The sequence below is a fragment of the Mirounga angustirostris genome, unplaced genomic scaffold (genome assembly GCF_029215605.1).
Source record: "Mirounga angustirostris isolate CCGP_5_RB_7025 unplaced genomic scaffold, mMirAng1.0.hap1 SCAF_3, whole genome shotgun sequence".
NCBI classification, from domain to species: Eukaryota; Metazoa; Chordata; class Mammalia; order Carnivora; family Phocidae; genus Mirounga; species Mirounga angustirostris.
The window spans coordinates 128,988,921-129,015,723 of record NW_026991711.1 but is presented as its reverse complement, the minus strand read 5'-3'; the positions used below and the strand labels follow the sequence as shown (position 1 = coordinate 129,015,723).

Below are 26,803 nucleotides of genomic sequence, written 5' to 3'. Positions count from 1 at the left end.
TCTCCCCATACTTAAAATACTTCACTCCACTCTCCTCTTGCTTGCATGGTTTCTGAGAAGGTGGATATAATTCTAACCTTTGTTCCTCCCTAAGTAAGGTTTTATTTTTTTCCTCTGGCTTCTTTCAGGATTTTTCTTTATCTTTGATTTTTAGTAGTTTTAAAATGATATACCTAGATGTAGTTTTTTGGGCATTTATCCTGTTTGATGTTCTGAGTTTCCTGGATCTGTGGTATGGTGTCTGAAATGAATTTGGGGGATTTCTCAGTTGTTATTATGTCAAATATTTCTTCTGTTTCTCTTTCTCTTTCTTGTTCTTCTGGCATTCACATTATGCATATGTTACACCTTTTTGTAGTTTTCTCACAGTCCTTGGATATTCTGTTCTGTTTTCTTTAATCTTTATTCTCTTTGTTTTTCAGTTTCCAGTGTTTCTATTTATATATCCTCAAGTGCAGAGATTCTTTCCTCACTCATGTCCAGTGTACTAGTAAGCCCATCAAAGGCATTCTTCATTTCTGTTACAGTGTTTTTGATCTCTAGCATTTCTTTTTGGTTCTTTATTAGGATTTACATTTCTCTGCTTGCATTGCCCATCTGTTCTTTCATGCTGTCTACTTTATTTATTAGAGCACTTAGCATATTAATCATAATCATCTTAAATTCTTAATCTGATAATTCCTGCCCTGTCTGATTCTGATGCTTACTCTTCTCTTCATACTGTATTTTGTGCCTTTTGGTATGCTTTGCAATTTTTTCATGACAGCTGAACATAATGTATCAGGTAAAAGGAACTGTTTTATAGTCCTTTTAATATGTTGGTAAGGTGTTGGAAGAGGGGACACATTCTATAGTCCAGTGATTAAGTCCCAGCCTTTCAATGAGTCTGTGCCTTTGAACTGTGAAATTCACAATTATTTCTCAGTTTTTTTCTCCTCCCCACTGGGTGACATGAAATGTCTGGAGTGGGCTGGAGTTGGGTATTTCCCTTTTCCCAGGTCAGTTAAGCTTTAATAATACTCCAGAAAGTTAGGCTCTGGTTAACTGGTTTCTCCTGAGTGTAGGCCTTGTTAAGAAGAACAGAGTGCGCTGGTGTAAATCAAAATGGCTCCTTTCCCTTTCCCCTACAGGCAACATGGAAGGATGTTTCTCCAATATTTACTGTGGGAACTTAAAGTCTAGCTCCTAGAAGTACCTCTAACAATAATGTGGAGACTCCTTCTATGTGTCCCCCTGGAGATTTTAACTCTCAGAGTTGTCCACACTGAACCTCCAGCTGTTCATCAATTGTAGTTCAGGTTTTCCTGTCCCTGCACTAGTTTCTGCAGAGGTTTCCCCTCATGAATCTCTGCTCCAGTAAGCCGTGACTCCGTGTTTTCCTGTCTCCATCTTGAATCTTGGGAGCATAGGCTTTCACTTACAGATCCAGGAAGAGTTGATGATTTTTCAGTCTGCTCAGCTTTTCACTTATTGGTAGGAAGGAGTTGTGACTTCCAAGCTCCTTACATGTGGAACTGGAAACTGGCCCTTGATAATCTGTTTAAAAGGTAATTACCAGTCTTGTTGTTTTATATCCAAAAATGCATCCAGAAACAGTTCACTTATTTTTCCTTCTGCACTGTCATGAATTTGGATGAAGCCACCAGCATCCACTTCCTGAACTAATCCTGTGGATTCTTAATTAGTGTCTCCATTTCTGTTGCCCTCACTTTAATCAGTTTTTCACACTGTAGCAAGAATAAATCTAACATGAGGAGATCATTTCACTACAACTACTTAATGCTCTTTGTTGGCTCTCTTAGGCACATAGAGTAACACTGTTTAACACGCACAGCCTAATACACCTGCTCAAACTGCTGCCCACTACTCTAAACCCAGTCAGAACTACGGCTGCTTTTGCTCTAGTCTAAATTAGGCAAATAATTGAGTCCAGCTCTTTTCCATCTCTAAGCCTTCTACCCACCATTCCCTCACACCCTAAATCTTATTAATTCGTTTTTTAAAGATTTTATTTATTTATTTGAGAGAGAGAGAGAGATAGATAGTGAGGGCAAGAGTGGGGGTTGTGGAGCTGGGGGAGGGAGAAGCAGGCTTCCTGATGCAGGGCTCGATCCCAGGACCTCAGGATCATGACCTGAGCCCAAGGCAGACGCCTAACCAACTGAGCCATCCAGATGCCCCAGTCTTATAATTCTTCAGGTCTTAGTTTTATTATTTCATCCCCCTACAAGCCTTCCCTGCACACCAATCTAAATAATCGCCTATTATTCTTCATAGTACTCTATTCCTTACATTTATAGCACTTGTCACCATTTTAAATTAACGGATTAATGTGTGCACCTTTTAAGATCTATGTTCTTTTGTTAGGCTAATCATGAGTTTAGAGGTCATGCTTGTTTATGTTTAACTAAATAATATCCATGGACTTCTAACTTCAGTTCCAACATGTAAAGAGCTTGGAAGCCATTGCTCCCGTCCTTACCAGAAAAAAAAAAAAAAAAAAAGCTGAACAAAGTGAAAATCAATCACTTTCTTGGATCCACTAGAGAGTTAAATTTGCAGGCCAAATCACCACCTCAAAATCTGGGGGGAGAGGAGAATCCAGAGAGTCACAGTTGAGATCTGTTTACCTGAAGGAGAAGATACGGGAGCCATAACTATTAGAAACAGTTAAATGGTATGCATAAATGATGAATTGCTAGAAGATGAGTATGAATAAGCATGAGAGTGAGCAACTCCTTGGGGGTACAGTCTCAGGGGGCAGGCGAGCACAGTTTCATGAATTATTACCTTTAAAACCCCACCTGGTTCTAAGGATAAAGAGCTGAGAAATATCCCCTTAAACCTATGGTAGAGGCAAGGGAATTTTAATCATCGTGAAATGCAACTGAAACAAAGTGCCACTTTCAAGGGTAAAACCCTTTCTTTTTTTTTCTCTTTTTATTTTTATTTGCATTTATTCTATGCAGAATTTACTCTTGGGCCATAAGTTTTTGTTTCTTCAGTTTCTTCTGGGGTATCTTTTTCTTCTGTGCAACCTTCTCTTCTGGTTTAGGAACAATCTGCTCTTTTTCAGTAAGGATCATCTCGATGTGGCCTGGAGAGCTCATTTATGGGTTCCGGCCATGAGCCCTGTATGTTCTACGGCCACATCCTGGGGGCTTTGTTCACCTGGGTGTGCTCAATGACCAGAGAATCAACGTCTAAACCCTTAAGTTCAGCATTTCTCTCTGCATTTTTAAGCATGTGCAGTAAAAATTCAGCACTCTTCTTGGGCCACCGACCCTGTGTCCAGCCCCACTGTTTGGCCTGGGCACACCTACCAGCTCCACCATTGTAGCGAAGGAATGGCACACACTGCTTCTGCAAAGTGACGTCTTTCAGATACGAGATGATTTTTCGCATATGCATACCCTTGATGGCCTGGGCAGTTTCACGTGTGTTCTTAAAGTGAACACAAAGATTTGAACCTCTTGATTTACATGATTTCATAGGGTTTTCTGGGTCAAGTGAATAGAGAACCATTTTCAGAGGTCACCTCAGGTCACTTAGGGGAAGAGGTAAAGAGTAAAAGCCTTTATAAGAAGCTTACTCCAACTAGGGAAGGGCGTTTCTCTAGTCCCCTTTAGCCTTCCTGTCTCACCTATATGGAAAGAAAAAAGAAAAAAGAGAGCAGTACCTCTGGAGAAGCACTTGTGAAGGTCACAGTAAGAGACAGGCCTTTTAAACACAGAAATTTAATCATAAGATTATAGAATGCTTCACTTCCCCATATCTTATCACCCCATCATCATATCCCCATATCCCCATATCATCTAAGGATGATAAGTCCTTATTATACAGGACTCTTGTATAATAACAATGGATTATAGCCGAAAGAACTGAAAGAGTGGAAGAGTAATCATTGTGAAATACAGTGTATTACAGTTAAAAGTGCCGTACGGCACAGACATTCTCTGAAGAAGAGTACTTAGAGAAGCCCAAAGTCAAGAAAAGAGACAGAAGACAAAGATGATAGAGGAATTTAGAGTCTCTGACACCTATAACTACAGTAACATTTTCATCAGACAAGTTATTTAAAAATAACAATTATTATCATGTTAAGGTGTTTAATGGGAAAAAACAAACATACAAGAACAGAGGAGTAATGAAAGCAGAGGTGAAAGTGAGATAGAATCTCTAAAAAAGATAAAAAAGAAATGCTAAAAACAAAAACACTTAGCAGAAATGAAGAATGCCTTTCTTTGATGGACTCATCAGTAGAGTAGATACAATGAAACGAAGAAAGGCTGTTTAAAGACAGGTCAATAGAAACTTTTCAGTCTGAAATGCAAAAGGAAAAAAGAGTGGTAAAAGAAAAAGAACAGAACTTCCAAGAATTGAGGAACAATATTAAAAAGTATAACATACATGTAATTTAAACACAGAAGAAAGCAGGAACAAAAAAGAAGAACTATTTAAAGGAATAATCACCAAGAGTTTTCCAAAATTACTGACAGACATGAAATTACAGATCTTGGAAGCTCAGAGGACAGGTTAAATGACAACAAACCAAACCAAAATAAAACAAACAAGCAACTTCAACAACACAGCTGGACATATTATTTTCAAACTGCAGAAAACCAAAAACAGAGAAAATATTGAAAGAAGCCAGAGCAAAACAAAAAAGTAGAGGAGCAAAGATAATACTTATAGGAGACTTCTCAGCCACAAAAACAGTAAACTGAAATATTTAAAGTGTTGAAAGAAAAGCCCACTAACCTAGAACATTATATTCAATAAAATTAAACTTCAAAAGTAAAATAGATACAAGGCTTTTTCAGACAAACAAAAACAGAGAAAATTCATTACCAGCAGATCATCTCTGCAAGAAATGTAAGAAATTCTTTAGGCAGAAGGAAATTTATATAAGCCAGAAATTCAGATTTATGCAAAGAAAGGAATGTCTCAGAGAAGGAATAAATAAAAGTAGTAAAAAAGCTTTTAGTTTTCTTAGTCTTAATTGCTCTAATATATAACTGTTTACTAAGAGTAATATAATAGTTATAATATATTGGGTGATTATAGCATAGAGACAAATGAAATAATTGACAGGAATGTTATATAGAATGAGAGGGAGAAATTAGAAATACTCTGTTATAAGGTACTGGTATTATATAAGGTACCCATACTATACATGAATTGTGTAGTTTTATTTGAAGATAGATTTAAATTATTTAAAAATGTGTATTGGAATTTGAGGGCAATCACTAAAAGAATTAAGGAAATATAACTGGTATTTTGAGAAAAGACTGCAGTTGACCATGGGTAACAGAAACCATGGAAAGTGAAACCATGAATAAAGAGAAATTACTGTACTCTCTTTTTTCCTTGGTTAAATTGATTAAAGATTTATCGATTTGTCTGATAACAAACCTTGGGTTTTGTTAATTTACTCTATTACTTCTTTTGTTTTTGATGTCACTGACTGCTGCTCTAATTTTATTATTCTTTTCTTTTAAAATCTCCTTGATTTAGGTTTCAATTACTCTTTCTCTAAGGTGGGAATTTAGGTTATTGATATAAATGTTTTATTCTTTTCTAAGGTAAGTGTTTAGGGCTATAAGTTCTAAACCAAGTTTTTGTTGTAGTCCACGAGTTTGATAAATTATATTCATATTTAGTTAAAATATTTCTTCAATTTCTCTTGAGACTTCTTATTTGACCCAGATGTTATTCTGAAGTATGTTGGTTCTAATATTTTGGAATTTTTCCTGCTATCTTTCTGCCATTGATTCCTAGTTTAATTCCATTGTGGTCTGAGAATATACTTTGTATCATTTCTATCTTTTTAAGTTTGTTCAACTGTATTCTATAGCCAAGAATATAGTCTATCTTGCAGAATAGTTCATGTGAGCCTCAGAATAATGTATATTCTGCTGTTAAATGGAATACTCATTCTATAAAAGTCAATATTCACTATGACCAAGTGGAATTTATTCCTGATATTCAAGGTTGGTTCAATATTTGAAATCAATCTGTGTAATCGACAATATCAATAAGCTAAGGGAAAACATAATATGATCATATCAATTGATGGAGAAAAGGCATTTGACAAAATTTATCACCCATTCACAGTAAAAAAAAAAAAAAAAAATCTCAGCAAACTGGGAAGTGAAGGGAATTTCCTTAACTTGATTAAAAAAAATCTATGAAAAGCCCACTGCTAACATCATGCTTAATGGTGAAAAACAGTATGGTTTCCTCCTAAGATTCGTAACAAGGAAAGAATGTCTTCTCTTAGTATTCCTCTTTAACACCATACTAAAAATCCTACTAGTGCAATAAGATAAGAAAAGGAAATAAATTGTATATGAATCTCTAAGGAAGAAATCAAACTGTCTTAATTTGCAGATGATATTATTGTCTATGCAGAACACCCCCCAAAAACCTCCAGGAATGAATATGCCACTATATCAGGGCCACAGGATTAATATATAAAAGTAAATATATAGAAGTCAATTACTTTCAAACATTCCATAAATGAAGGATTGGAATTTGAAATTTTAAAAAGAACATCAACAATAGCACCAATGCCTCCATGAATATTTAAAAATAAATCTAACAAAATATGCACAAACCTATATGTCAAGCTACAAAACTCTAAAAGAAAAAAAATCAAAAGAACTAACAAAAGGAAAGATAGTATTTGATCATGGATCAGAAGACTCAATATTGTTAAGATGAAATTCTTCCCAACTTGATCTACAGATCCACACAATTCCAATCAAAATCCCAGCAAGCTATTTTTTTGTATATTGAGAAATTGATTCTAAAATTTTCATGGAAAGGCAAATGATCTAGAATAGCCAGCACAATACCAAAGATGAAGGAAAACAAAGTTGGAGGATTCACACTACCAAAATTCAAGACTTACTCTAAAGGTACAGTAATCAACACGGCATGGTATTAGCGAAAGAATAGACACATGGATCAATGGAACATATTAGAGAGATCAGAAGAAGATCCACACAATTATATTCACCTGATCTTTGAATAAGAACAAAGGCAATTCAATGGAAAAATCATCTTTCTCAATAAATGATGCCAGAAGAGTTTGATGTCTATATAGCAATAAAATTAGACACATACTTCAGATGTTTCACATAAATGAACACAAAATGTATAAAATTAAATATAAAATACAAAACTATAAAACTACTTGAAAAATATTAGATCTTGATGAATTTGAATGTTTAATACAACATCAAAAGCATGATCCATGAGTAAAAAATGAACTTGATGAGTTGTACTTTATTATAAAGAAAATTTCCTACTTTGCAAAAACTATTCTTCAGGGAATGAAAAGTCTCAATCTGGGAAAAAGTATTTGCAAACACACACCTGATAGAGGACTATTATCCAAAATATACAAAGAATTCTTAAAACTCAGCAATAAGAAAACAGCACAATTAAAAAATGATCAAAAGATCTAAACAGAAATCTCACTAAAAAGATATGATTTGTGTTCATCAGTTGTGACGAATGTACCACTCTGGTGGCAATGTTGATAATGAGAGAGGCTCTGCATGTGTCGGGGGGACAAGGAGTATATAGGTTATCTCTGTACCTTCTGTTCAATTTTCCTGTGAACCTAAAGTTGCTCTAAAAAATAAAGGTTATTCAAAAATAAAATAAACTGAAATGTACCTAAATAATTTCCTTTCCTTAACTACTCAGACAGGGACTCAGAAAAAATGTTGAATTGGAGAAATAGAAAACAAAGAAAAAGTAGAATATATGCAGATGGAAAATAATCACATGAAAGCTGCTTACCATCATTTGTCATTAGGAATTTGAAAATCAAAGCAATGAGACACCATTATATCCCTATTGGAATAGTTGAAGTCTGAAAGCTTACAACCAAATTCCGATGACCCATGGATCAATAATAATTCTTGCTCATTGATGGTGAGGATGCAAATGAGTACAGCCACTTTGGAACACAGTTTGGCAGTTTCTTGCAAAGCTAAATATAGTTTTATCTGATAATTCAGAAATTATGCTCCTAGGTATTCACATAACTGATTTGAAAATTTATGTCTACATGGAAACCTGAATAATAATTATAGGAATCATAATCATCCCAAACTGGAAGAACCAAGATACCTTTCAAGAGATGAATGGATAGTACTGTAGTATATACATCCATATAATGATTTCTTCCTTGCTGATTTGGATGCCTTTTATTCCTTTTTGTTGTCTGTACATCCATACAATAAAAGTTATAAAAAGAAATGAGTCATCAAGCCACATAAAGACATGGATGAATTGTAAATACATATTGCTAAGTGAAAGAAAACAGTCTTAAGAGACTATGTACTCTATAATTCCAAGTATGTGATATTTGGCAAAGATAAAACTATAGAGATGATTAAAATATCAGTAGTTGCCAGGGTGCAGAGGGCACAGGGTTTGAACTTGTGAAGCACAGGGTATCTTTTAGGATGCTGAAACTATTTTGTTTGAAAGTCTAATGGTGGCTACATGACACTACGCACTTATCAAAACCCAAAGATTTTTACATCATATCAGTGAATCTTAATGTATACAAATTTAAAAAAAAAATCATTTAAGAGGCCAGGAGATCCATGGACGGAATGCAGAAAGTGCCAAAACAGTTCAACTGTTTTACAGATGTACAAATAGTTTTCACTGAAATATACGGAGAAAAGATGGTCAACTAAGTAACTTTGTAAATAAATGGAGTCTGTAAGACAAAAGACAAAAGCAGGTGTACATAAGTACTGTACTCTAGTTGATATAGTTGTGTCTTACGAGGGTAAGGTCAACAATCCTGAAACCGCTCTAAGTATATGCTGGAATTGAATAATTAGGTAAATGGATGGCAGATGATGGCAGCTAGGTTTCTCATTGTTTTAATGAGAGATTACAGATAAACAATGAGAAAAGGCTAGAATGATCCATGTGGTAATGCTTTAGAGTTAGAGATATCATATGAACTCACGTTTGGCTTAACATAGATACGGATAGTTACAAGGGAAATATTTATAGATACTCGTATAAACATGGGTTAGTATACACAAATATTTATTCCCTTGCTTTGTTAATTCAGAGGAACTAGAGGCAATAACACCTCAATATTAATATGCACCTAACACCCACTTCTTGTTTTCTAATGCATATCTCCAATATAAGGACTTGGGGATTTTTGAGAAATGGCTGATTCTAGGACTAGTACAGAAAATATAAATATTGAACCTTGATTATATTGTAGCAAAAGAAAGTAAGGAAATAGTTTAAAACAACACCAAGAAAGGACGACAACAAGAAAGGACCCATTTGATGGGTGTACGTCCAAGGGTATGTGCTGCAGGATACAGCTGAAAGAGTATCCAAAGGCAAATTTGGTGCCATTTCAGCAACAAAGTTAAGTAGGAATGAATTATAACCTGCAATATAAAATAAATATCCACGAGTCCATATGATACAAATAAATGATTGAGTTAATAAATGAATGGAGGAGAATAGCCAAAATTCTTAAGCAGAAGAATTTCAAATAATTTTTGTGCTTACTCTGCCCTTAAGAAAGTGGAGCATAACTGCCCACTTTTTAAATGTGGCCTGTGCATAGTGACTTCATTTCAAAGAATAGACTATACAAAGGGAAAAGAGGAAGACTTTTACAGTGGAGAAACCTGACAAACACTACCTCAGCTAGGTAATCAAGATTAATATCAACAGTAATAAATCATGCTGATAGTATGTACTCTTGATATGATGTTATGAAAATGGCACTTTACCTCTGTGTTCTTTCTCCCTCAAACACAAAATCCCTGTGTAATCATGAGGAAAAGATCAGATGAATCCTCATTTAGGGGTGGTTCTGCAAAATAACCGACCAGTACTTTTCAAAATGTCTAGGTCATCATAAACAAGTAAAGTCCGAGGAACCTAAGGAGACATATCTTCCAAATGTAATTTAGTATCCAGGATGGGTTCCTGGAACATTAGGTAAAATATAAGGAATTAAACTTTGGTTAATAATGTATCAATTTTGGTTCATTAATTGTAACAAATGTGTCATACTAATGTACTATGCTAATAATAGGGAAAATAGGATGTGGATTATATGGGAACTCTGTCTTTGCAATTTTTCTGTAAATCTTAAACAGTTCTAAAATAAAACATTTATCTATCATAAAAGAATACAAGAGACTTTCACTTAGTAAATCTTTATTGAGCTAATGATTAGCAGCTGCCTAGTGGACTGAGCTGACAGGTATTCTGAGATCCAGTTGAAGATCATCAAAGTGTCTCTACAGATTAAAACTGTTTGTTAATATTTTTGGTGAGATGTGAGGTGTCAGAGGGCAGGATTAGGTGGGGAATGCCCTGCATTTACATCTGATAATAAAATCCCCTCAATTCATACATGAAATAATTGAGGGCCATGGGAGCCATAGGTACCAAAACTAAGAGAATTCCTAATATTGGTCAGATGTGTTGAAGTTGCAGGTTTTGTCCTAGGTTGTACCCTTACTCCAGTTTACTGGTTGAGTCACCTTGCACAAGGTCTGTACAAATGTCGACCCTTGTTACGCTGTAATAACGTACTAGGTACTGAGGTCTGGGCACTGTTCTAAACACACACAGATGTGTGCTCACACACACGTGCGCACACACACAAGGAAAATTTATGAGGCCAATTCTATTATTTTCCCTATTTTACAAAGAGGTTAAATAACTTGTCCCTAGGTCACCAACTGAGCAAATGTTAGAGCCAGCAGTCAAATCTTAGTAGTCTGGGGCCAGTGTCTATGTCCATAACATATTTTTGTCTTTACTCTATATGAAGACAAAACAGCATAATCATCAGTCTCTGGCTGTTTGGGTAGAACTGAAACCCTTGACTCTTTTTTTTTTTTCCCAACTCTATTGAGATATAATTGACAAAATATTGTGTAAGTTTAAGGTGTACAATGTGTTGATTTGATACACATATATTGCACTGTGATTACCACTGTAGTGTTAGCTAATGTCTCCATCATGTCACATGGTTATCATTTCTTTTTCTGGGGTGAGAACATTTAAGATTTACTCTCTTAGCAACTTTCAAGTAAATAGTATGGTATTGTTATCTATAATCATAATGCTGTTCATTAGATGCTCAGAACTTATCCATCTTCTCACTGGGAGTTTGTACTCTGACAAATGTCTTTCCATTTCTCCCATCCCCCTGGCCCCTGGTAACCACCACTGTATTCTCTATGAGCTCAAGTATTTTAGATTTCACATATGGGTGAGTTCATACAGTACATGTCTTTCTCTGTTTGACTTATTTCACTTAGCTTAATATCCTCTAGGTCCACTGCCTCATACCTGTCAGATGGTTATTATCAAAAACACAAGAAATAAAAAGTGTTGGCAAGGATGTGGAGAGAAGGAAACTCCTATGTACTGTTGGTGGGAATGTAAACTGCGTTAGCCACTATGGAAAAAAGTATGGAAGTTCTTCAAAAAATTAAAAAATAGAACTACTATATGATCCAGCAATCCCACTTCTGGGTATTTATCCAAAGGAAATGAAAACAAGACATCAAAGTGATATCTGTACTCTCATGTTCACTGCAGCGTTTTTTTTTCTTTTCTTTTCTTCTTCTTATTTTTTATGTTATGTTAGTCACCTTACAGTACATCATTAGTTTTTGATGAAGTGTTCCATGATTCATTGTTTGCGTATAACACCCAGTGCTCCATGCAGGACATGCCCTCCTTAATACCCACCACCGGGCTACCCATCCCCCCACTCCCCTCCCCTCTAGAATCCTCAATTTGTTTCTCAGAGCCCATACTCTCTCATTGTTCATCTCCCCCTCTGATTTTCCCCCCTTCATTTTTCCCTTCCTTTTCCTAATGTCCTCCATGCTATTCCTTATGTTCCACAAGTAAGTGAAACCATATGATTATTGACTTTCTCTGCTTAGATGCCCTACAATAGATGAATGGATAAAGACGATGTGGTCCATATATACAGTGGAATATCACTGCAGCATTATTCACAGTAGCCAAGATACAAAAACAACCTAAATGTCCATCAATGTATGACTGGATAAAGAAGATGTGAGATATATGTATTTACTGGCACTTAACTCCTATGGTCTCTACTTATCACCATCTTAATGAAGGTGTCAGCCTGAAACCTTTCACTATGTAGTAAAAGAATGTGCCCAAATTCACACTGCTAATATGTCAGACAGCAACAACTGAAACCAATGTCTCCTTAATCATATAGGCCATGCTCTTAACTATTCTGTAGCAAGGTGACACTTCCCCAGTATCCAACCCTCATAAATGACACATGCAGTTTCGTTTATTAAAGACATGATAAAGACGCAATTTTTTGCATAAAACGCAATTTCCAGACTTGAGTCTTTTAGGTTCTCTGCAATTATTTCAAAGAAAACTTGTTACTCTGCCTTCATTTTCTTTTTGCTATTTGGGAATTCATTACTCTGGATAGTGTTAAAAATTGCTCCAGTATAATAGTTTGGATTTGCTATTCATATTGTGTTCAAGTATTAACTTATCTACACAAAATATCTACTGTTTACAAAACATATGGATGCCAACATTTTTTATATTATCACAGAAAATAAAGGTACTTGAGCAATCTCTATTTTATGCTGGGGTTAGCCTTTCAGTGTTCAACAATACTGTGTGCTTCTTTTAAAATGATTTACTTATCAGTATATTATGAAACAGAAGCCTTAACCATTGTCTCTAGTTGTAATATTATTGAATACTCATGTTTACCTTCTGAAGCATTTTCCTAGAATAGAAATACAAAACATTAGTGCAGGCTTTGTTAAATTTGCCACTTCTCTGATACATGAAAAATACTTGGGTTGAGGACAGCATTTCAATGGTACTGAAAAACCTGAGGCTCTTCAAGCAAATAAAGACTTTTTGTCATTCTCATCTGTATTAGACTAGCAAATTGAATCAAAACTCTTTGACAGTGCTAAATTTTCAGATTTTCCCCCAAGACTACCTTTGCCTTCTCAGCTAGGGCAACTTGAATGAATGGGTCAAATTTATGTTTTTTTTTTTTTTATATAAGAGGTATGTATTTGCATTTATATATATGTACTTGTAAGCATATATGCCTTTACTCTGTAGTATACACAATATGTGCGTCTTAATGTTATGATGAGAACTAACATACCAGTGAACAGAGGTGAGGGAGAAAACAAAAACATTATGTGCCAGTAACCAAATCAATTAGTCATACGTGTCTGAACAAAAAATAAAATTCTGTTTTAGATGGATCTCTCTGATACTTGCTTGAGAAATGTTTAATTTTTTTTTACATTTTATAAATTTGTGTTTGATTTTGAATTTTTTTCCTTCACATATAAAAACCTCCTTCCCTGTGCCCCTTCAGTTAAAACATGCCATAATAATGGTCCAGGCTTATCATTTTTCCTCTTCTACTTTCCATTATTGCTAGCAGCACGACAACTCTCCTATCACCCAGGGTTACAACCTTGAGTCCATCTTTGATTATCTCTCTTTCTACCTTGTGTCTAGGACCTTTCTATGTCCTGCCATTTCTTTCTTTTATAATGTTTGAAAAGCTAGTTTCTTCTTTTTTGGTTTCTACCACCAAGACCCCAATCTACTTTCTTTTATTTTCTTTTATTTCTGCTCCAACTATTGCAATCTTCCACATTCTTGCCTCCATATCTTTCTTCTTCCATCTCAACTACTAGGTTGCTGTAAAGTCCAAGTATCTATTGGCACGTCTAAACCAGAGGAAAGAAAATGGCTTAACTTCAAAATGAATGTATTGAAAAGCAGAAGCCACTGTTTGTTAAAGGTACAAACGATTATCAACATTTCAAAAAGTGCATCCCATGGAACTTTTAGTCTTTCAAGATCTTACACACACACACACACACACACACGTGCTCAAATAATCTTGGGAAATACTGCATACAATGTCTTCTCTTAAAGACTCAAATTCACACCAGCTTACTTGAAGTTATGGGAAGTCCTGTAGGAACACGAATCTTTTTTAACATTTTTAAGACAATATTTCTTAAATTCTTTTGACATATAATCACTCTACTCTTTTTAATTTTTTTTTTTTAGTATAACACGGAGGGCACATTTTGGGAAGTGATTCTATGCTATCACCTTCCTCTATTTACATTTTCCCTTAAAAAGAAGAGCAAAGTCTGGGATTGCCTTAATTTAAAAAATGTAGAGATTCCAGTGAACCATAACCACCATGCCAGAAACCCAAAGAAAGCCTCACCTCCTAGGAACAGCTTTGTCAGTGACTTATTTCCCCTGATGGAAAGATTTATACAGATGATTTATACCAGAAGTGGCTAATTTGGAAGCATTTTCACTGCTGTCTTCATGGAAATCTTTCTCAATTGTGCTAAAGCAAGAAGGGGTATTTCCCACCTCCAGGCTTCACTGTCAAGCTTTCTTCCACCTTCCTGCTGTCTATATGAAAAAATGAGGCAACAAACAACAAAAAGGGCTTTATATACCAAAAGCTTAATGTCTTGTCATCTTTTAATGTAAATTCATGTCAGTCTGGGACAGTGTTTACTATGCACTCTACAGCTCACTGTTTGCTGTATAAGCTTAATGAATTGGCCACTGATCAATCAGTGTATCACAAACTCTTTATGGAGCTTACTGTGTGGGAGGTGTAACTCTCAGCCACATTATCTGACAAAAGTGTCTATATAAGCAGTCATCCTGAAGTGCTGATTCTGTTATTTGATTTGGGATTAAACAGTCTGTTGCAAGCCATCTGCTTTCCTATGCACACGTCCTTGAGAGGTTAGATTTCTACTGATATTGCCCCATAACTCTAACTGGTATTTGAAAGATCAGAATTCGCTTAGACATATGCCACTGAAATTGCTGGTCTTGTCCTACAGGACTGTCCAGATTTTGACGTGGGGGCCCGAATCAGGAAAAAGTGTACTTTTCTCACATTGTTGCTGAGTCAGAATCCTGCTGCATTTGGCCACGTGCCGTGAGACCTGAGAGTACTTGCCTGACAAAGTTTTACAACAGTTCATGCTCCTGAAGGTATGAAAGTGTGTGCTGGCTGTTCAAGCCTTATCTCCTGATGACTCCCAAAGAACGCACTCCTCTGGCCTATGCCTGATTACTCTGCAGAAACTCCTGTGGTTTCTGCTATCTCAGCAACTTCTGGAAATACCCTACTGAAAACGTGCATAAGTAGTAAGTACAAGTCTCTGCCTTTGTATTTGAAATAGAAAATGGTTGTGGTTCAATTATAGGCAACCCAATCAAATAAAAACCTACTTCATTAATAATCTGACTATTCTCGAAGTAGATTTTGTGTGGGCCTCTATGCATAGAAATAACTTTATTTTTCTTTGGATGTGTATGTGTCATTGTATGCTGAAGCAGATACTTCTGGAAGTTCCCAGATGTGTACCCCATTAATATTGCTTTGGTTTGGGATCTGGACCCCACTTCTTATCTACTCCAGTCAAATAAAAGAAATAGCCAGAAGGCAAAGGTGAAGGACAGGACAATGTGGGCCACAAAATAACTGGTTATACTTATTTATTCATTTATTTTACTGTTTTTATTTCTCCATATTACCACTGTACTGATTTCCCTCCAGAACCAGTAGAAACTGAAAAAAAAAAAAAAAAAAAAAAGGAAATGGAGACTACAGTCTAATGAGAATATATGAATGGATGAAACTATGAACCAATGAATACTTGAGCACAAATTTGATGACTGGTGCTGTGTTAGGTACTGACATAAGAGGGTGACCAATCTGAGTATGATCTGAGATTGGGGCAAATGCCCACAAGTACATAGGGAATTACAGTGTGGAAAATGCTGTGATTAGGAAGGTATAGCATTCTATGGAAACTCACAGGAGAGGTCCTTAACTCATTCCTGGAAAATTCTATAACATTTAGATGGCTTTTAAGTAAGGGAATGGGAAAAACCTTGTAAGGGGAAGATGAAATATTTGTAATCACGATGACCTTAGTTATAGGATTACGTCTACAAAGGAAGCATTTTGCCAAAGAGTCTTTCTGTAGCTTAAAAAAAACTGCAGTTGTAAGTATTGTTAGGTTGCTCAATGATGTAGGTAAGAAAAGCCATGAGATAAAGTCCACTTGAATTTAATTTTAGGAAAAAAATTGTTTCTGTAGATTTTCAGTCTTCCTGTGTTCCTAAAACAGAATCTATCCAACAGTGTCTATTTTCCAAGTTGTATCAGTGGCTAAAAATCTTTAAGGCAAATTTGTTGCCTAATGAAGGCAATCTTTTTAATTTTAGTGCCTGAATGCCCTTACTTCTTTTAAGTTGAGCCAGTTTTTGTGTTGTCTGTTTGTATTATTTGTTTAAATATCTAATTGTACATTTATTTGCACCATGAGAACATATACATTCATGGGAACTATCTCTGAAATTGCAGTAGGATGGATATGAAATTTAGAAATAGGGTTCATTTATTTTTACTGTTAGATTTGAAATTTATTTTTATATCTAATGTTGTCTCTGCTACATAAGCTGAAAAACTGATCTATTTTATATGTGTACTTTATTATGAAGACCCATAATGCTAAGGAACATTTTATTTTTAAAGAACTATTTAATCAAAATATTTCAAACATTTGAAACAGTAAATAAAATAATAATCCTCATGTCCATGGGCACCTCATTAAAATTTTAAAGTTGCTCTTGATTTGCTAAATTTGCTTGAGGTGTCTTCTCATTCCAAAAAATAAATAATGAAGATTTGTAGACACAGCTGAAGCCCAACCTTAATTTCTGACCCTTATTCATTCCCACATTCAATCAGTTGTCTTCAGTTGGTGTGTATTCAATTCCATACTTTGACAGCATATATATGTATTTTTAGACAATATGAAGAATTGTCTTGGGTGTTTGAAAACCATACATAAATAATGTCATATGGCCCTAATGCTTTTGGAACTTATTTTTCTTTCATTTATAATATTGTATTTTGAGATTTTATCCATGTTGATGCATTGATGTGCATTGGTGCAGTTTTAAAATTTTCAACTACTGTATTTTATTTATTTATCCATTGTTTACCTACTTCCATACTGATAGGCAATTAGTTTGTTCCAAATTTCAAAGTATTATGGATTAAATAGTGAAAACCCTATTCCATGCTTCCTCAGGAATGCCTTAAAATTTTTCTAGGATGGGTAACGAGGTGGAATTATTTTCCAGGGGATGCACACCTACAAATTACTTTTGTGTTTTCACGTTGCTTTCCAAAGTAATTGTACCAATTTAAGCTCCATCAGCACTATATATGTTTTTCTGTTTCTCCACATCTGCACCAGCCCCTTGGAGTTACCAGAGTTTTAAAAATAAATGCCAATCTGACAGTTGTGCAATGGTATTTCAAAGCGGGTTTAATCTACATTTCTCTGATAACTTCTCAACTTTTGCTTGTTGGCCATTTGAGTTACATCTTCAATACACTACCTGTTCTTGTGCTTCGCTCATTTTCCCATGGGGAGGGTATTTGTCTGTTTCTTTTTTGATTTGTAGGACTTATATATATCGCCTATTATATATATTGTAATAGTGTCTCCCAGCCTGTGGCTTGGTTTTTAATGTGGTAATGGTGTCCTTTTTTCACACACAAGTACTTGGTAGATATTCTAATTGCAGAAGTACATTAAAAGTACAACAAAGTACATGTTGCTTAAAAGGCACAAAATTAAAATCTAAGGTTAAAGAAAGGTGGAAAATAAAGTATAGTAAAAGAGGTATTAAATACACACTAACCTAAGATGCTGCTGTACCTATATTAATATCAAGCAATGCAATCTTACTATTACTAATTACTTACTATTAGTATTACTAAAGATAAGAAGAAACATTTGATAATGATGACAGGATCAATACAACATCATGATATAAATTTTTATATGCATGGCCTAACAAAAGAGCATTAAAACATATAAAACAAAAATATATAGAAATAAAAGGAGAAAAAAGCAAATCCATATTTAGAGTGGGGGAATTTAACACACGGCTGAGCTGGATTTTTTGGGGGACACTTCTACCTCCCCCTCTAGAGCAGGGTAGAAAGATGATTTTTCTTCTTCAGTGAATAGAATTTTCCCTCTGGATCTTTTCTAAATGGTACATCGTTTTAGGGATTCTGGATTAGTTCAGAAATCTCAATTCCTTTTGCCCTCCTCCTCCTTTTGTCCCTCTCTTACCTCCCTGTGAAGATATTAAATCTCAGCCCCTCAGTTTTAATTGGATCTAACAAACCATTCCCTGCTTCCTTCTCCCATCTTCAAAGTAGTAGCAGCAATAACTCCCATTTTCGTGATTCTGGATTTCGTCTCTGGCATGGAGGCTTTCACTTTCATTTTTGTAAGCTCAGCTATCAATTACATTTTATTCTATTCATCTAGCATGTGCATATGTAACAAATAGATGATGGTTCCTAATGTTGTTCCCCAAATGCTTACAGATTTTCCCTGTTAAGGCACAAAATAAGATTATCTTGGCTGAATGCCCCGAGGTTGGGTGGACTCAAGAGACAAGTTCTGAACAGTGAGTTCTGAGCAGATGTGACGTATGTTGCTTTTTGGACCAAGCACTGAATTGCTAGTGGGTGTTCCACGAGAGTTCTTTATTCTGTCTGTCAATCAGCTATGTTCAAGATGGCGGCTGCTCTGTCAGCCTGGGTCTCTTAGAAATACAGTGAGCAAAGACTCCCTGCTGACTCGAGAGGGACATGCAGCACAACTAGGAAATGCATCTTTGTTACTGTAAGTCACTAACATTTTGGAATTTTCGTTCATTTGTTATCACAGCATAATTTAGCTTACCCTGTCGGTGGTAGACAGAATAATGGCTCCACCAGTTAAGTCCACACCCTAAACACTGGAATCTGTGAATTTATTAGGTTAAATGGAAAGTGAGAATTAAGTTGCAGATGGAATTCACAAACAATGAATCATGGAACACTATATCTAAAACTAATAACGTAATGTATGGGGATTAACATAAGAATAAAAAAAAAGTTGCAGATGGAATTAAGGTACTCATCAGTTGACCTTAAGATAGGGAGATTATCCCGGTTTATGAGGTTAACAGTGTCATGGGACTCCCTAAAAATGAAAGAAAGAAGCAGTGAAGATCAGAGAAGAGTGTAATGACAGAAGCAGGGTTAGAGAGATGCTGTGCCGCTTATTGTGGAGATGCAGGAAGGTGGGCCAAGGGCTGAGAAATTTGGGCAGTCTCTAGAAAGTAGAAAAAGCAAGGAAAAGGTTTTCCTCCTAGGGCCTCCAGGAGGTACGTTGCTCTGGCAACACCTTGATTTTAGCCCAGTGATATCAGTCAGTGTGAGACTTCTTAGTTATACAGCTCTAATTTGTGCTGCCTTTAGCTATCGTGTTTATGATCATTTGTTACAGCAGCTGTTGAAGACTAATACAATGACCCATAAATATAATTATTTTGTATTGCCCTTAGACACAGGCAAGAGGGGTATTCTTTAGTGGGATCAATATAACATGGACACACACAAAAACTTTGTTCATGAATATAACAAGAGCTCTGTTACTTGAAATTTGGAGTCAGCCCTTGTGCAATGCACCTGTAACCCTAAGTGACTTCACTTTGACCACTAAATAGGTGCTGGATGCTAGCATTTCAAAGAATTTTATTTAAAATATATTTAGTAAATTTTTAGTAAATTTTCAAAATATGGCTTAAAATTTCTGTTTTATTTATATAATTTAAAAATAAAATTATAAAGTAAATAATAGCTTGACTTCTGCCTTTTATTTTAAATACTTTGTACATTTTAGAAGAAAAATAATGATTTTTAAAACAAAAATAATATATACTTTATAGTTTTTGACAAAAATGAATTCAAATTCTGTACATTTTAGTATTATTGCATTTTATTTTTAATTCTTTAAACCATTATTGTAACTAGGACACAAATGATGTTAGTATCTTATTTATAACCATGTAATTGGTAATTTTGTAGAAATGAAGGCAAGTACATTTTATGGTGTCAACATACAAAAATTTATGAGTTGTATATGTAATCATTTTATTACTCATGCAAACATTGTTGCTCCATTAGAAAATCCAGAGAAATTTAATAATACTTTAAATATGTCATCTTTCATATTTTATTCACTTTCAGTATGCAAAATCATGGTTTTATATATTTTTAAATATACTTGTCATTTTGGTGGTACATTTGTCAAGGCAGGAGGAAAGAATGTATTGTAACTAACAGTTTTGTTCACTCAATGTATAACTTTTAAACATATGGATATATGGTTTATGGAATTACATTTTTACTCCTGTCCCAGGCTCACAAATATTAGAGATGATCCTGACACGGTGCCACTTTTAGAGGTAATGTATAAATAGATGAAAAATTAGGATATATTTGTACATTATTTTTAACACCTATTGAGATACAATGCACATACCATGCAATCCACCAACTTAAAGTGTACAATTCAGTTTTTAGCATATTTAGAATATTTAGTATATTCAGTATGTTCTCAGGATTGTGTAATCACCCCCACAATCCAATTTTAGAACATTTTTGTCTCCTCAAAAGATACCTGTATACATTAATCGTCACTCTTCATCTCCTCCTCCCATCAAAACTAGGCAGACACTAATAATTTTTCTGCTTATATGAACATTTCATATAAATGGAATCATGCCTTATGTGACCTTCTGTGATAGGCTTCTTTCTCTCAATATAATATTTTGAAGGTTTATCCATGTTGTAGCATGTATTCAAATTTCATTCCTTTTTATGTGAAGTGATACTTCTTTGTATGGATATAACATATCTTATTTATTCATTGATTGGAGATATTTGGGTCATCTCCAATTTTGGTTATTGTAAACATTATGAACACTTATGCATATGATCCTGTGTGGACATCTGTTTTTATTTTGGTGGGGGGTATATACCTAGGAATGCAATTGCTGGGTCATATGATAACTAATATTTAACATTTTGAGGAACTGCCAAACTGTTTTCCAAAGTGACTTTATCATTTTGTATTTTCTATCAGCAGTATATGAGGTTTCCAATTTCTCCTTATCCTTGCCAACTCTTGCTGTCTTTCATCTTCTTTATTATAGTGACCCTAGTAGGTGTGAAATGGTATCTCATTGTGGTTTTGATTTGCATTGCCTTGTTGGCTAGAGATGTTGAATAGCTTTTCTTGTGCCTATTGGTCATTTTTATGACATCTTTGGATAAATGTCTGTCCAGAGCTTTTGATCATTTAAAAAATTGGGTTGTCCTTTTATTTTTGAGTAGTAAGAGTTCTCAATTTATTTTATATACAAGTCCCTTATCAAATATATGATCTTCAGGTGCCATTTGCCATTTTTTGGTTTGTCTAGTTATTTTCCTGATGCTTCTTTCTGAAGCAAAAATATGTTTAATTTTGATGAAATCAATTTATCTATTTTTTTCTTTAGTTGCTTATATTTTTGTTTCATATTTAAGAAATCATTGCTTACTCCATGGTCATCAGTATTGAATCCTATGTCTTCTCCTAAAAGTTTTATAGCTCTGGCTCTTATATGTATGTCTATAATACGTTTGGAGTTAACTTTTATGTATAGTGTGCGATAGGTGTCCAGATCTATTCTTTTTTTTGTCCAACTCTCTTCTTTTAAAAGTTGATATCTAAAAAAAAGTGGACATCTAGTTGTTTCAGCACCATTTATTGGCAAGACTGTTTTTTCCCCTTTGAGTTGTCTTATCATCTTTGTTGCAAATCAATTGACCATAAATTACGGTGTTTATTTCTGGATTCTTAGTTCTAGCCTATCGATCTGTGTGTCTATCCTTAATGCCAGCACTGCACAGTCTTGATTGCTGTAGCTTCCCAGTAAGTTTTAAAATCAAGAAGTGTAAGTGCCCCAACTTTGTTATTCTTGTCAACGTTATTTTGGCTGTTCTTTGTTCTTTGCATTTCCATATGAATTTTAAAATTATCTTTTCAAATTCTGTAAAAAAATTCACTTAGGAGTTTGTTAGGATTGTGTTAAATCTATTGATCAATTTGGGGAACATTACTATTTTAACAATATTAAGTCTTCTAATCCATGATAAGAGAGTGTCTCTCTACTTATGTAGACCTTTAATTTCTTTCAAAATATTTTATAATTTTCAGTATATAAGTCTTGCAATTCTATTGTTCAGTATATTATGGTGTTATGCTTTTTGTTACTATTGTGAATTACATATTTAATTTCATATTTGTATCGCTCAATTTGTTAATATTTAGAAGTTGTGTTGATTTTTTTGTTTTGATATTACATCCTGAAACTTTGCTTCGTGACTGTATTAGCTTTAATTGTTTTACAATGGGTACCTTAGAATTGTCTAAATATGAGATCATGTCATCTGATGCTACTTTCTTTAAGAGTCTCTTATGGTTTGTTTCTTTTTCTCTCTCTCTCTTTCTTCCCCTTGCTATATGTTCATTTGTTTTGTTTCTTAAATTCCATGAAGTCATATGGTATCTGTCTTTCTCTGACTTACCTTTATTTTTAAAAGATAGCTTTGCTGAATATAAGAAGCTTGTTTGACAATTATTAACTTTACTCACTTCAAATATATCATTACTTTATGGCTTCATTGTTTCTGATTAAAAGTTATCTCTTAACCTTATTGAGGTATCCTTGTATTTAATGAGCCCTTTTTCTCTTGCTGCTTTCAAGGTCTTCCCAGCTTTTTCATCCAACAGTTTGGCAACAGTGTGTCTGGGTGAGTATCTCTAAATGTTTATTCTGCTCAGATTTGTTGAGCTTATTGAATGTGTAGAAATATACTTATTACATTTGGGGAAGTTTTCAGCCATCATTTCTTTTCTTTTCTTTTTTAATGTAGTGATCCATGATTCATTGTTGGCGTATAACACCCAGTGCTCCATGCAGTACGTGCCCTCCTTAATACCCATCACCAGGCTAACCCATCCCCCCACCCCCTCCCCTCTAAAACCCTCAGTTTGTTTCTCGGGGTCCATAGTCTCTCATGGTTCTCCTCCCCCTCTGATTTCCTCCCTTCATTTTTCCCTTCCTTCTCCTAATGTCCTCCATGCTATTCCTTATGTTCCACAAATAAGTGAAACTATATGATAGTTGGCTTTCTCTGCTTGACTTATTTCACTTAGCATAATCACCTCCAGTCCCATCCATGTTGATGTAAAAGTTGGGTATTCAGCCATCATTTCTTTAAATACTTTTTTTCTGTTCATTTTTCTCCTTTCTTTCTGGTTTCCCATTACATGTTTGTTTATGCAATTACGGTGTCCCACATATTCTGAGATCCTGTTTATTTTTAGTCATTATTCTTCTCTTTCTTCTTCAGATTGTACAATTTCTATTAATCTATCCTCGAGTTTTCAAATTCTTTCTCTGGCCAGCTCATGCCTTCTGGTGAGTCCTGTGGTAAATTTTTAATTTTGCTTATTATACTTTCAACTTTAGAATTTCCAATCAGAGCTTTTTATTTTAATGTCTGCCTCTTTATTGGTATGCTCTATTTGCTGAGACGTTGTATTTCTCTTCTTTTAGGTTGGTTTTCTTAAGTCCTTTGAACATATTTATAATGGCTGCTTTGAAGTTTTTATCTAACATGTCTGTTATCTGTGTCCCTTCCATTGCTCCATGTATGTATCACACTTTCTTGTTTGTATGCATGTCTCACAATTTTTTGTTCTCATTTATGGAACTGGCTGTGTCTGATAATATATTGTAGAAACTCTGGATATTGATCTCCTACCCAGAGGTTGTTATTATTATTTGCTTGGCCATTCATTTGTTTGTTTAGTGGCTTGGCTGATCTAATTTTACAGTGTATTTTCTCTGCCACGTACAGTCTCTGATGGCTCTACTCATATTTTTCTCCTTGTTTTTATTTTTCCATAGTGCATAGTGTCTGAAATTCCTGCTCATATTTCCCACCCCTCTTACTTCTCTTTATCCTGGATACCTAGGGGGGTCTTCCCTGGGCTGCAATAGCCACTTATTAATCAAAGATTGTGCTTAATTCCAGGTGGCGAATTAGATTTTTACTGCTTACTCTGAATGTGTATGTGGCTTAAAGGCTGCTATCACCACAGTTCAAGAAGTTTAGGTTCTTATGTCCCACGTTCATCTTGCAATTAATAGCATGGAGGTTCCCTCTCTTATTTCTTCTGAGAGTGTATATAGCCTTGGGCATGTACACAGTCTTCCAGAATGCTAGGGATGAGTGTGATTTTATTTATTTTATTTATTTATTTATTTATTTATTTATTTTTAAAGATTTTATTTATTTATTTGAGAGAGAGAGAATGAGAGAGAGCACATGAGAGGGGGGAGGGTCAGAGGGAGAAGCAGACTCCCAGCCGAGCAGGGAGCCCGATGCGGGACTCGATCCCGGGACTCCAGGATCATGACCTGAGCTGAAGGCAGTCGCTTAACCAACTGAGCCACCCAGGCGCCCTGAATGTGATTTTATTTTTAATACCAATTTTTCAGGAATCATTCTGGGTCAAAGTAGCTGATTGTTTAGTCAGTGTTGGTCAAAGGTTGTTCTTAAGCCCCTGTGTGCCAGTGAGCCTTCTGGTGTGTGTGTGTGTGTGTGTGTGCGCGCGTGTGTGTGGCCTTCTGATGTGTGTGTGCGTGTGTGTGTGTGTACACACGCCCGCACAGCTTGGGAATGCTTTCAGATCTGCCCCACATCCTTCTCCGATTGCTTATGAGTGCGTGCACCCTAGTGCGTGGGTGCAGCCTTCCCAGCCTCTCACAGCTGATTGTCATCTCAGGAAAATTCTTCTCAGATTTCTCTTTTTCTAGTTCTTACTATTAAACGTCTGGCTGCTCTGTCTTTTAGCTTGTATCACAGAGCTACCAGTCTGCTCTTAATTGCTCTCCAGAAAGATCTCCATTGTTTTCAACAATGCCTTTAGCCATAGACTTCTCTACTGCATTTTGTATAAAGTTAGTGTCTTTTGGCAGAACTGCAGAACTCTTTCTTCTTACGGCCTGCCTGAACCTTAAGCAAAAACCCTGTACCACTGCATCAGAACTGGGTATAAGGACCATTTTTTTTTCTCCCTTGAATGACGTGCCAGCTTAAGTGAGCCCAACAGCTGAAACTTTCCCTCAGGGCTCACTCAGAGCTGGGATGTCACTCAAAAAAAAAAAAAAAAAAAAAGAGTCCTTATACCCAGTTCTGATGCAGTTCTACAGGGTTTTTGCTTAAGGTTCAGGCAGGCCATAAGAAGAAAGAATCTCTGCTATAAGAGTGACCTGAGGAGAGGTGATACAGGTTCCCCTATTTTCAGATTACTGCACGTGGGGTAAAGCTTCTGCCCTATGAGTGAAGGCTGGATGGAGGAAGGGAGCCTGGTTCTCTCAGTTATATCCGCCTGAAATAGAGCTTGTGCAACCCAGAGCTGAAAAATAAGACAAACACAGACAGCCATTCCTTCTGGGGTAAAACTATAACCATAGCCTAGGAGTTTGGGGGAAAGCAAGCTCCCATGTTCTTGGTCAAACCTGCCCAGAATAGAATGTCAAGGAAGAGTTTCCATATGTGGTGTTGTGGGTGGGGGTAAGGAAATGAGTCACAGCTCAGATGTTACAGACTCTGGATGTTCTCACTGAGATTTAATAGATTTTCCCAAATGAATGTTTCTCCATCACTATATGCCCTGTGGACTTTTCAGAGACTAAATGTTTGTTTATATGTTTTTTACCAGTTAAATTATTGTTTTGCTGGGGAAAGTATGTGCCAAGCTCCTTACTCTGCCCTTCTGGAATACTCCTGTGCATTGATTTTTTTTACATAGCACGATGCAACTTTTAAAATATGCCTTTGTTTTGTTCAATGATTGTTTAATCAGTAATCTCCTTTGCCCACTTAGAATATTTAGTTTAATTTGGTTTGTATATAATATTATGAGCACATTGTTTATATCCAGTGAGTTGTTTCTCCAAGCATTTTTGAATTGGTTTTGCTTTTAAGTTAACTTTATTGCTATTTATCTATCTAGCTAATAAGGTAAATTATTAAAATTATAATTTGTTGTGTTTTGACAGAAATATGCATAAACAAAATCAAGATATGTAACATTTCCACCACTCTAAAATGCTCCCCCGTGTTCCTTTCCAGTCTAAACCACCTCCCACTAGGTCCCCATTGACCACCTATCCGTTTGCTATCAATATACATTAGATTTGTTTTTTCAAGAATTTTATATAAATGAAATAATGTACTTTTTGACGTTTTTTTCTTTTAAGACTTGAAAATGCCATTTTATTATCTTCTCATTTTCATTGAGATGAAATTATTCAGGAAATAATTCAATTATAATTACTTAATGTCTTGTATAGAATGTGTCCTTTTCTTCTGGATGCTTTTATGGTTTTCTCTTTATACCTGGTTATCAGCAATTTATTATGATGTGTTTTGTTGTTGTTGTTGTTGTAGTTTTCTTTGCGTTTATCTTTCTTTGGATTAATTAAGCCTCTTCAAGCTGTAGGTTTATTGTTCTCATCAAATTTGAAACATTTTGTCTTATTACTTCAAGTATTTTTCTACCACCCTCTTTCTGGAATTCTAATTGTACATATGATAGTACATTTGGTTTGTTTTCATAACTTGCTATGACTCTATTTATATTTTTTGGTCTTTTGCATTTTCTTCCTGTGTCTCAGTCAGCTG

The 26,803-nt window shown here is 35.2% G+C and overlaps 1 pseudogene; it reads right to left on the bottom strand.

Annotated features, from left to right (window-relative positions):
* Window positions 1-2,940: 2,940 nt before the first annotated feature.
* Window positions 2,941-3,550, bottom strand: LOC123838433 (large ribosomal subunit protein uL22-like; annotated as a pseudogene).
* Window positions 3,551-26,803: the final 23,253 nt, after the last annotated feature.